At 42.2% G+C, this 13014-nt stretch overlaps 1 protein-coding gene and 1 long non-coding RNA gene across 3 annotated transcripts in view; one reads left to right on the forward strand and one right to left on the reverse strand.

Moving 5' to 3' along the window:
- The window catches only part of LOC117282548, a 79448-nt gene that overhangs the window by 15888 nt on the left and 50546 nt on the right, over positions 1 to 13014 (reverse strand). The gene's annotated exons all lie outside the window — the stretch shown is intronic.
- LOC111867176 (beta-1,3-galactosyltransferase 5) overlaps positions 1682 to 13014 on the forward strand; it is a 64123-nt gene continuing 52790 nt past the window's right edge. Inside the window, exon 1 of one of the 2 annotated variants that reach the window (XM_023856780.2) lies at positions 1682 to 1943. The gene's annotated coding sequence lies outside the window, so the exon portion shown is untranslated. The remainder of the gene's footprint in view (positions 1944 to 13014) is intronic. The other variant, XM_023856774.2, reaches the window with a different exon arrangement.

The raw sequence follows: 13014 nt of genomic DNA on the forward strand, positions 1-13014 counted from the left end.
CATATAGGATATTGGTGGCAAAGCCAGAAGGAAAGAGACCACTGGGAAGACCAAGGCGTAGGTAGGTGGACAATATTAAAATGGATTTTAGAGAGATAGGATCGGGTGGTATGGGTTGGATTGATCTGGCTCAGGATAGGAACGAGTGGAGGGTTCTTGTGAACACGGCAATGAACCTTCGGGTTCCATAAAATGCTGGGAAATTCTTGAGTAGCTGCAGAATTGGCAGCTCCTCAAGAAGTGATCAGCTCCATAAGTAAGTAATGTTTTTACGAACGGTAAAGATGAAGTTGTCTGTGTTTTAATGAATTAAGCAATATACACATGAAGGCATATGGGGAAAGTGGAGCTATAACTCCATAATTCTTTATCTCGGCGTTAAATGGAGCTGAGTGGTCGGCTCAACGCTCCTGCCGCTTCACTCCCGGTATCCGGCCCAAGAGCCCGTCTGGACGTTGTGTATTAGAGAAAAAAAAAATTTCTGCCAGGAATCGAATCCCGCCCCTCCAGTCCGTTGCTATCTCGACTCCTTTTACGAATGGAGTGGAATAATTATTTTTACATATATACACTCACCAAATAGTCGGCAGAGTCCACTCCCGCCCCTCCTCCTCCCAGTGGCTAATTCTTGTAAGCTGAAGACACAAATAACGGTACGCAGTACAATAACGGCATATAACCTATACAAGCACTGTAGTTATAGCGCAGCTGGACTCTCTGAATTATTTCATGGAATTCGTCATAAAATTCCATGTTTTAAATTTACGCTGACCATAAGGCTGGCCACTGTCACCTTAACTTCCTTTCCCGAAGAGTCAGAACGCACACTCTCTTCTGCCCTAAAAACAGGAAAATAACTAAGACCTGAAGAATGCCGTCTTCTGGGATGTGGAGCCGTGTAGATATTGTGTTAGCCAACGTATCGCCTCCATCTTCAGTTCATAAGAGATCCGCGAGCGATGAACCAGCGTGAGTAGGTGGCTGCAGACCTTCATACCAAGCCTATCTTTTGGTAAATGCCTATGATTGTTCAGTCGGTATAGAGACAGGCTGAACGACAGAAGTTTGATTCTCAGCAAGGGCAAGGGATTTTTCTTTGCTCCACAGCGTCCAGACCGGCTCTGGGGACCACCCAGCCTCATATTTGATGGGTGTCGAGGGCTCTTTTCCCAGGGGTAAAAGGGCTGAGGCACTCACTTGCTAGTACGAAAGTCAAGAATGGTGGAGTTATACCTCCACTCTCTCATACGTCTGAAAAGCGTCATCATCTTCATGATTAAGCCGTGCTTGGTTTGTTCCGACCTCTGCAGGAGTCTCAATGGCATGGTGGTTAATTGCCTGAGCACAGGGAAAGCTTTACCTTTTCGCAATGACGCTAAAAATGCTTGTCATATTGTCATTTGATATTTTCAATTAATCTTCTAGAGGGCTTCGGAGGTGTTTGATGGGCTGACCTTGTCCGGACATGATCCATTACAGTCATCTAATCCTTGGGGAACGAAAGGGCGATTCTCTTGTATTGTAGGATTTGTTTTATCCTTGTATTATTTGTGTTCCTGGAGGTTACTAGATGGCCTTGCATGCTGAGGCTACTCCTTCCAGTTGCCCTTTTGAAGCTCCTACTCCCCCTCTGCTTACTCCCCCCCCTCACTCAGTGGAACCGCTACATCATACTGTTGCCTAGCTGGCGAGAACCGATATGTAAGCTTGTCTGACATCGGGCAGGCTTAGTGGGTTTCGGAAGTTGGAGTGGTAAGACTGAACGCAGTCGGGGCAGTGAGCGTGGAGTGATTCTTATAATGTGGAAACTCATTTTTGTGAAAGCAAGCGCGTGACACTGCCTGAACGCAAGGTAGCTGGAGGAAGGATGAGTTCAGGGAAGGTCAGGCTATCAGCATGCACGAAGATAAGTTCAGAGTGTGCAGGATAACCGAACTGTCAACGTAAGTACAACCAAGAGCATCGCAACACAACACCTGCACTTCTCTTAATTGATTCTCTGCTGTTTCTCAGCACTACATTTACCAGAAATAACTAACAGTTAAGAGGAGACGGAAATTATGGAGACAGTGTGAGAACAAAGTGATATAATACGTGTCCCACTGTTTGGTATCGAATCCAGTACTCAGAGGCCTGGAGCAATAGCTGTTGCGCTAAGCTGTAGTTGATTCTGCATGCATATGTTAACGATATAATTGCGCGGTTACAGAGGTTAATTGCTCCATTTAAAATGGAATATTAGTCGATTTGAAAACCCTTGAAATGATCAAGTAAATATGTGACTTTAACATTTAATTAGCTGGAAGCAGAGAAAGGCACATCGGTTCGACGGTCTGGAAGCGGGAAACCGGTTTGAGACATTGTGCTATTTCGAGAAGTTGGCTGTAGCGCCAAATTCAAGCATATTTTTTCAGTATATCCCGAAAATAAAAAGTATTATCAATATATTGTAGGATAATATATAATATATTAAATATAATAATGTAAAACGGCTCTTTCGGTTAATTTGTTCAACCTATCCCATCATGTAGGATTAGAAGTTCGTACATCGGTGGTTATGAATATTCTTATCTCCTGGGATATAACGCCGTATAGTCCGATGAAAGACAACCACCATCTTCAGGATTAAAGAGTAAGCCAAGCAAAGAACCATCTTGAAGTAGGCAGCTAGCGCTGCGGCGTTGGACTACATGACATTATATCCAGATGATAGAAATCTTCCTTTCTGTCTTGATTTTTATTTAAAGAAACTTTCGATTAGTGTATTTCTATAACATCTGATCCTGACGCTGAAAATCCAAGAAAATTTGAACCTGTTACAAGATGGCATGCCGGTCACTGTAGCCGAGCGGTCTAAGGCATGTACTGCCTTCGCTCGCTTGGAAACCGGGATCGTGGGTTCGAATCCAACTCAGGGCATGGATGTTTAGTTTGTGTGTGTGTACAGGTAGACGCCATGCGACGAGCTGATCACCCGCCCAAGGAGTCCTACCGAATGTGTAAGATCTAGAAAAACCGAAGTGAACGGAGAAGTTCATGGAGGTAGGCCTAGGCCCACTGGGGCTGTAGTGCCAAGGGGGAAAAAAAGATTGCATGATATATTTATTCTACAGCACGTCTTATCAACAAAAAGTAAAGATAAGAAGAGCTATGTCTTCTGGGATGTAATACCATGTAGTCCGCTGAAAGTAACCAACGTTTCGGAGGAACATGTCGCCTCCATCTTCGGGGTCGAGGAATAGGCCAAGGCAGAAAACAGCGTGAAGCAAATAGCAAGCAGAGCTTGTTTAGCCCATAGTACCATCCTGAAGATGAAAGTGACCTGTTCCTCTGAAGCTTCGGTAGGTTTTCTTCCGGTTTACGTGGAGCTATATCCAGAAGATAGAACTCTTAGATACCACCGCTGTGAGAACTTTGAATCTTGCAAGTAATGAGCAGAGGGACTGCTACTTCCATTCGAGATATCGAGGGATCTCGTGCATAGGATGAAAAGTATTTATTATATGTTATTCAACATTTTTACGCGACCCGGGATCGCGCAGACTGTATAGCGACTGGCTCCTGGCTGGACGGCCGAGGGGTCGGTGTTGAAGTCGCCGTAGCGTCAAGAATTTTCACTTCTCCATGTCGTTTAGACCAGCTCTGGGGTCCACCTAACCTCCTATACAATGGGTACCGAGGGGCGACCGAGGCGTGAAGCTGACTACTCACCTCCAAATAGTGCCGAGGTCAAGAAAATGTGGATCTATACAGCCACTACCCCACCCATACTTCTTCATGGCGTAGTGCTTAATTAGTTAAGCACAGGGACAACTTTACCTTACATTCTTACACGCTCACTATGATAAATTCTTTGTTTATATACACGTATTCCACCGTTTACTCTCGGTACTTTGTCAACTTCAGAGATAACAGAATCCTCTACAAGTTAAGGATCTTTATTATTTACAAATAAGGTAATACAAAGCATGAGGATTTCGGGGTCTATTTATAAAGTATATCTCTGTCGGTATAGCGATGGGCTATGGGCTGGACGGCCGAGGTTCAATTCCCTGCAGGGGAGAGAGGCTTTTCTCTTCCCGGCATCCGGATAGGCTCTGGGTGCCATTCAACATCCTACGCAGTGGGTACCGGGGGTATAGCGGGCGGGGCGTGAAGCTGACTACGCATCAACATCTAGTACGTTAGTCAAGAATGGTGGAGCTATAATTCCACTCCCCCATACATCTTCATGGAGTAGTGCTTAAGTAGTTGAGCACAGGAACTTTACCGTTTTTTTTTTAATTGTAACATTCGCCTGGAATCATGTTTTTTTTAAAAAGTTTTTCTTGAACACCCTATGGTTACTCTACCGGTCAAGATAATCCGTTGGTAATAACGCCGGTCGCTGGAATCTGTGCTGAGCCGGTTCGAACCATTCCCACTTTCACACCATGAACGTCGAAGATACCTTTAATATTATGCCCTAAACTAAGCTCAGTCCTCTTGGTTTATTCCGTTCGCTCTGGCACCACATATTATGATTAATCTAAAATCCATTCATCGAATTGAAATTTTGTAGCCGGTCTGTTTTACGTCTGCCTTCAAGTTTTCTTTCTTTCTGTTCTCATTACCACGATAAGAGTTCTCATATGGACACTAAACCTCGAGAGTCATTCGAGCGAGAAGGCTTAATTATTACGCCCAGTGTAATACTCACAGGCACCGTGAGCCTTATACTGTCGGCGAAGAAATTTCTTTCAGAAAGATTTAAAACAGAATAAGGTTAAGCTAATAAGCTATCCCTGTAACGGGATATCGTCTAGACCGTCGGCTAACAGATGGCGGTGAGGTTGTCAGTATTACGCGCCGGTCACACTTTACACCCCGGGAAGATTCCCGGTACTCATTCCTGTTAGAGGCTGAGTCGTCCCCAGGGCCATAGTGCTGGTGGAAGGATTAGGTAAATTGAAAAAGATCCATCTCATCGGGAATTGAACCCGCGACCTTCCGGCTTGACTGCCTTAACCAACTACGCTACGGCGTGCCCCTCAAAACAGAATAGGAGAATAAATAATTTATTATTTTATCAATAATTTGTTATTCATCACAATGTCAAAATTAAGTCAAAATACAGATTATGTTTCTTCTACAATCACAGCAGATTTGATATTCGGAGCTTAAGAACTCACAGTGCTCATTCATATCTTAAGTGCAGGATAAAACTCAGATTTTTGATAAGACATTTATAAAGTTGGCTTAGAAAATAGTACACATAACATTCTGTGCACGTAATAGCTATTCCTATCTTTACACCTGAAGAGAGAGAGACAGGCCAATCTACGAAATATCGTAACTTGTGTATTGTTTTTCCATCCAGGCAATGGTCATTGTTCACAGAATATTCTTCCACAGATATAAAAGACACTGTCATTAGAGAAATCCCAGAGACTCCACGTCAACCTTAGTACTAATTATGATAATTAATAATTCGTTTATATGAACTAATGTCACTGTGTCTAAGACACATTTAATTCTAAAGCTCTTCATTTCGTTTCGATAGTAACCCTATAAAAATGATAGTGTTAAGCGAGATTCGAACCTCTATAAACATTTGAGCTACAGTCTGATACATTCTAATGAACAATTCTTCACTCATTCATGTGTTTCCCCTATATGGGATAGGGGATATATTTGTATTCAGTGAACATAAGTATACAAGTAGCTGCACCCATTCACGTGGGTGTTTCTCCCAGAAGCAAGAGTCATGAAGTAATTAGTGAATCATGTAGCTAGATTTTGTAGCTTGTTAAACTGTGTCTGCATTTTGACATTAAAACCAATTTCCTTCTTTCCACATATAATTTGACGTCATGAAGTCTTACTACAACATTAGGCAACTGACAAATATTGCATCAGTTCAGTGGTTGTACTTGAAGAAAGTTGGAATGAGTTACAGGTGATTGTTTTGCCCCGAAGCCTTTCAGCATGACTTCCCTTATCTCCTTCAACTTGCAAAAATCACGTACAGATGCATGGCTGACTGGTTGGTTGGGCTGAATTATCAGACATTGGCATGAAGAGGCGCCAAGCTGGGCAATGGCTTCCAGATAGGGTCAAGGCTACAGCAGGTTAGTGGCTACCTGTGCTGTGAACTGCTTCATCATAAAATCCTAGACAACGTTTTCATACAATGGATAAGAAATAACTTCCGTTGTAAATGGTATACAAGAGCATTTCAACTTCTTCTTGCTCTTAGGGAATTCTTTCTTGTTTGAGACAACTTATAATCGTGTCATATGTCTTTATATATATTTTATTTAGTGGATAATATAAATAAAATTGAACCTGAAATATCAAAGAAAGATTACCTGTTTAAAGTTCCAGAAATTCTAGATAGGAAGTTCGTTTACATTCTGACATAATGTTTTTATATCATACTCCGAGAAATAGTTCCGTTTTACCAATGACTTGGAAGGAATATGTAATTTCAACCGCCTTTTTATATAAATGTGACAATTCTGCTGCAGAATAAAATTCTCTAAGAGTGACGTACGTTTACATTTAAAATGAGATAACATAAAAATTCTCACCGAAATACTGGGTTTTGGGCCTTTTCCCATCGTCCGGTATTCTAGAAAACAGAAAACACGACGTTTCGGAAACTGGATCTGTTTCCGTCCTCAGGCGAGAGATGGAAGACACCTACTCAGTTGGGCCCCTTAGAAAGAGCTGATCTGGATTAGCACTGGGTTCCCTTTTCTTCGCTTCCTACGACTCGCATGGCTACGGTGGAGGTTTTCGACCCCGCCTCCACACGGGATAACTAACTTTTAAACTTGTCTCATTGATAACACCTTGACACCTCGTAGAAAACGCCGTTTATTGTTGTACGCCAATCGTTTCCTTGGGAAAATGTTTGTTTACAAAGGTGTGACTCAGTAACGGCTGCGTATACTTGCTTATTAAGAATCTGTTACCTAGCAGCAGATGTTGTTTCGAGGTCATTACCCAGTAAGGGGTCTACATGCTGCAATACGAATTAACTGGATGTGTATATATCTGCAGAGTAAATCGTAGAGGTTATGTTCAGTTATCATTCAAAAGATGTGAAAATGTGAACAGGAAACAAATTCAAACGAGAAGTGTCCTGTTCATGATATTTTCATCTTTTTTCCCTGTATTTTTTTTTCAGACCTACATCCAAGTATTATATTCAGCTCGATGTTCCAAAGATCCAGTTTAAATATACTGTTCTCTACATCAGATGCTTCCACAGAATATGCGACCATTCTCATTGTCTCCTTGCTCGGTGATGACCAGTTCACAGCAACCTTCCATTCTCCATTTCTTTTTTTACTGAAATACACTGCTGTATCTGTTCACTTATAGCACTTGTTTATTTCACAAGCTCCATTCGAGGCACTGTCACTGAACACCTTTCAAGTTGCCTGTAACCATTTCTTTTATCAATTGCTAAACCTTCATTTCCACATACTAGCATTGGCTTATGCAAAACACACACCGCATAAGCGCATTTAAACTGTCTGAATATAGATACGAGCCACGTACGAAGGCGTCTGATATGCTTTATTTTCTCGGTAAATTTTAGACTGTAAAGTGGCATGAAATGACACATATGGTCAGTTTGAACAAATCATGTTGAAGGCACATCTCCAAGTTTTCCAAAAGTCCTTCAGGGTTGTGCCACGTGTTGTGCTATACAACACACATGTGATTTTTCAGGTAGGTGTGTATGTTTCGATTCCCGGCGCTACCAGATTTTTTGAGAAGTAGTTGGTCTGTTACGGGGTCCACTCAGCCTCGTGAGGATAATCGAGAAGCTACTTGAATGGAAAAGTAACGGCTCCGGCCTAGAAAGCGGAGATTAACGTTCGTGGGGATCCGTTGCACTGACCACGCTTCACCCTCTATCCACTAAAGCTGGCACTAACTTTGCCGACAAGCGGCGTTCGCTCGGTCGGTATAGTTCGCTTGTGTACGTTTTGTTTGTATGGGATCCTAAGCATCTGATAACATGATATCTGCAGGGTTAATATGATAAGGAAATTTGTCATTCTGAAATTGAGGCTGTGTTTTAAAAACTTGCTACAACCTGTACACAGGGTTCGCCTCTCTGTTTGGGTCATAACACTGCAGTAGTGAAACTACTGCGTTCGTGGAGACACAAAGCAACAGCATTTGCGCCTTGATGCTGGCTGCTTTCCGAAGTCAAATTCTTACGTTTCTCTAATGTTTTCAGAGTCGGTCACCCAGTTCGGCCGTTTCTCTGTGGAAGAAAATCGCGATAAACGTATTTCAGACTTAATCATTGCTATTTTGTGAGCTCTTAACTGAACAACTGGCATGGAAGCCTGATAACTCTAACATATAACAACGCTCTACTCCTTTGCATGTGCATTTGTAAAGGATGGCTATCAACAGTTCAGCGTGTCCCTTTCCACTCTTGTTATAAATACAAACAATAAATTAATGTAATAAACACTATATATAGGCCGATAATGTAAAGGTGAAGTCATTCCTCTGCTAAATTAAGCAGTATGCCGTGAAGACATACTCGTATGGGTTTGTGGAAGTATAGCTACATCATTGTTGACCTCGGCATTAGGTGGGGAGGGTCGAAGGACAAAGTTGCCCCTGAGCCTATGCACAGCGCGAATATTGGGAGAGTGGGATGTAAAGCTCCACGTATTCCTAATATCGGCACTTTGTGAGGGTGAGTAAACAACTTAACTTCCGGAGAAACTGTTACCTACCGGATGGCCTGAATGGGCCCCAAAATCAGTCTGGGTATAGCTGGGGGGGGGGTGGAGAGCAAAGCCTCTGCTGAGAGTAACTTCGGTGTGGAAGTTAAATTCCGAAATTATGGCATCAGATTTTATTAAAACAATTGGCAATAATGCTTCAGACAACACTTTTTCTGAAGCGATGTTAAGTAGCCATTTGTTCTCACCCTGAAGTCGGAATGTTACTAGGTACGACAAAATAACGTGGCTTTATAACTCTAGGTCACATGGTCACGTGATTGTACTGCAAAATATCTGAAAGATAGGTCGACTATTGCAGATTTAGATGTTACTAGCTGGACGCGAATATAAGAGGTGCCAAGAAATTGAAATTCACTCTGGTCACACGCCGCTCGTATCACGTATTCAATGGCGGATGCTGAGTGTGTACATGATGGCGAATGTGTTAAATAAACATATAAAAGGACAGAAGGAATAATGTAATCGTGATGAATTGTAGTTTTAAATATTTATTTATTGCTAAATAATTATTATGGGAGCCGAGATGGCGCAATTGTTATAGCGACTGGCAACGGGCTGGAAGGCCGAGGGGTCTGAGTTCCAGTCCCGGTAGGACCAAGATTTTTATCTTCCCCGCGTTGTCCAGACCGGTACTGGGGCCCACACAGTCTAATGGGTACCTGGGGTAAAGGAGCCGGGACGTGAAGCTGATAATTCACCTTAAACTAGTGCTGAGGTTAAGAATACGTGTATCTATACATCCACTTCCCCATACGTCTACACGGCGTAGTGCTTAGTTAGTTAAGCAAAGGAGAAACTATAATTTCACCACTAATATTTGCAATATTAATTGGTAACATCAGAGATTGTCTTCCATTCTGTGGTTAGGTTAAACCTTCTGGCTACTGAGGAAGAGTCAAGAGTCTGCAACCCGCCAGTAGCAGCACAGGCAGACCAGGAAGCTCCCAGTTATATACCGAAGAGTGAGGTTAAGGATAGTCGAAGTGGGCGAAATAGTAATGTGGCTGGAAACATTGTAACACATTTCAGGACAATATTGGCATAGCACTAAAGGACTATGGAAACTCACAAAATATGTCCTAATAATTTTTTCTCGGTTTAGATTTAAAACCTGGTTCTTCGGAATACAGGTCGTTTGCGGCCCGGTGAGTTTACGTGCCAGAAATTGTTTTTGAAATATTTGAAATTTCGTTAAGCGACACAAGTTGAATTAGCGGTAGACAGGAATTCAAACCGAGCATACAGTCCCACAAATATCTGGTATTACTTTCCACTCTTTGTTCCTCCATGGCACTGTGGTCTTCGTAAGCCATTCAATTCAAACCAAGCTCAAATGAATGTTACACATTTCTCACAATGTTCATTCTCAGTCTGACGATGGACAAAGTCCAAAAATCCAGTAATTCTGAGTGTTATACACCACCGGCAGAACCCTTTCGAATCTGCTCTTAGGAGTAAAGTAAGTAAAAGTAAACTTGTCCCTGTACCAGGCCGTGAAGGCCCATAGTGAGGGTCCCACACTATCTAGAGTCTACTGCGGCTGGAAGGATTAGGTCAACTGAAAAAAAAAATCCAATGACCTCATCGGGACTTGAACCAAATCGTGGTGGCAATATAGGAAGACACGTTTTAGTAAACGAAAGTGCAACTGTCCATGTCATTCAACAAATACGAGAAAGTAGAAAGTAAAGGAAACATACGAGTATGTTGCTTATGGTTATTATCTTTCCCGGATAGTCCTAATTTTCTACAATTCTGTCTTGCATGTTGTTTATCTTTACCATATGAGTCGCGAACAAATGCAGGTCTTGCCGTGGTTCCAGCTTGTGACCGGGTCTGAAGAACAATTACCTAGCAGCTGGTTTTTCACATAGTGCGGCAGCTGTCTGTTTTTGCGACCTGAAAGCTGCCTGCTCACTGGCGTGTTTCTGTTTTTATTTAGAGGAGGGGGAATGTTTTTAAGGAGCAGTTAGTAATTATTTTATTGTAAAGTAAGGTAAAATTGTTTTTGTGCTTAACTAATTAAGCACTACGCAATGAATACGTATGGGGGAGTGAATGCATAAATCCGCATATTCATGAGCTCGGGATTAGTTGGAGGTGAGTGTTCAGCTTCACGTCTCCGCCGCTTTACTCCCGAGGAAGCTCCGGTACAATTTGACAGGAGGCTGGGTAGACAACGTGGAGAGGAGACAAATTTTGGCCCTGCCAGGTCTCGAATTCCGACTCCTCGGCCATCCAGCCCGTAGCAGTCACTGCACTGTACACTATGTACAATATATACTTATGCTGGCTTCCTTTGCTGTCAAAGGGAAATAACTTGTGAAATGCCTACCTTGAATTTCTGTTTCGTTGTACTAAGTAGGTTGGTCTCAAAGCAAACAAAGATAAACTTCGTAAAGTACATGTTTATTTTTTTCTAAACAGATTGCAGAACAGACATGTAAAGGAAAGTGAGCTAATATTTTCTGTCGCCATTTTCCTTCGCACCGTTTTAAATAATTTATTATTCTGAAATTAACGGCCGTAGGAATTCGTTGCGCTGACCACGCGACACCCCCAATCCGCCAAAGTTGGCACTAACTTCGCTGACAAGCGGCGGTCGTTCGGTCGGTATAGTTCGCTTGCGGACTACAGGCCACGGAGTTTGTTTTTATTTAAATAATTAGTGGACATTTATTTATAATTATTTTAATTTTTGCCGGTTTATACGTTTTATATATAATACATATTCGATCATTAATTAAGCCATGATTCTGACTTTTATAATATCGCATTGCTTTGCCTTTCGCTGGTAATGTGATGTTTCATTGGAAGTTTCTGGTTGTCAAGGCGCCAGTTTGTCGCATTCTTGACAGCTCTGTACAGCTATAAGTTTTCGACCTCGAAGTTCGAAGGCGACACGCCCCAAGCTGAATGTTCTGCACATGTTGAAATGGACTTTGTTAAGTGCCGGCCAACCAAATTTGTATTAAGCCAGTTAATACGTAGTTGCCCACTTCTAATGTAGCCTGTCAGTTGAGAGAATAATGTATTTTCTGAAAAAAGAAGAGCGCTTTTTGATTGTAGCGTTATTTTCCGAAATGTCAGCTCTCGAACTTGAACATCACTTGATGTTACCTCTTGGAGCAGAGCTGACTTGTGTTGCACGCTGTCACTAAATTTCTATATTAGATTATAGATTTGAACTGAAAGATCATAAGTCATTAAGGAAAATGACATGCATAATTTGATATTGCATTCAAGTGAATTTTGTAAGCAGGACTTATTTAAGTGGAAGATTTCAATTCATGAGGTTGCCAACGGCATGCCCATGAACAATGAAGTGTGCTGTGCATGTTTACCTATTTCATAAAAAATGTTGTGTTACATGTAGTGGTGAATGGATCAATCTCGGTACCAATGATGATGGTAGTTTTGGCCGTTAACACCCTTGAGATTTCTCATGCCCTCCGGCCCTCCTTGGTCCGTCCACTCAGTTTCGTTCACCTGCCCTTAATTACATTTATGTGAGTATATCTCTCATTTGCGCCCACCCTTTATTTTTTCTTAATATTAATCTTAGTAAATCTGAAAAGAGGCGGTCACGGTAGCCGAGCGGTCTAAGGCATGCACTGCCTTCTCTCGCTCGGAAACCGGGATCGTGGGTTCGAATCCCACTCAGGGCATGGCTGTTTAGTTTGTGTGTGTGCGTTTTTCTGTGTTTGTGTACAGGTAGAGGCCTTGCGACGAGCTGATCACTCGCCCAAGGAGTCCTACTGAATGTGTAAGATCTAGAAAAAGAAACGAAGTGAACGGAGAAGTTCATGGAGGTAGGCCTAGGCCCACTGGGGCTGTAGTGCCAAAGGAAAAAAAAATCTGAAAATGAGACGTGAGCGAATAGTGAGAGTTTCGGCTACAGTTCTTCTGAACTACAGCAAATATATGGGAATGAGAAAACTAATCAAATACAATTAAAGAAAAATTAAGAGCAGTGTAACCGCCCCGGTCAAGGTCCACCACTTCTGTATCCGTCGTCGGCCTCAGTGAGGTAATTAATAGGTTCGGTTGAGCATGGATTTATCTCAGGGCATACTGATGTGGGCGCAGTGTAGGTCAACGAATTGGGACAAACCGGAACGACGTGGAATGGAAGCAGTCCTCGACAATCCGAGTCTTAATTGATGAAGGTAATCAGTTTATTATATCCACTAGACACTCGATAAATAACGATATAACACTTATACATATAGTACAATGCAATTGT

The sequence above is a fragment of the Cryptotermes secundus genome, unplaced genomic scaffold (genome assembly GCF_002891405.2).
Source record: "Cryptotermes secundus unplaced genomic scaffold, Csec_1.0 scaffold277, whole genome shotgun sequence".
In the NCBI taxonomy this organism is placed as follows: domain Eukaryota; kingdom Metazoa; phylum Arthropoda; class Insecta; order Blattodea; family Kalotermitidae; genus Cryptotermes; species Cryptotermes secundus.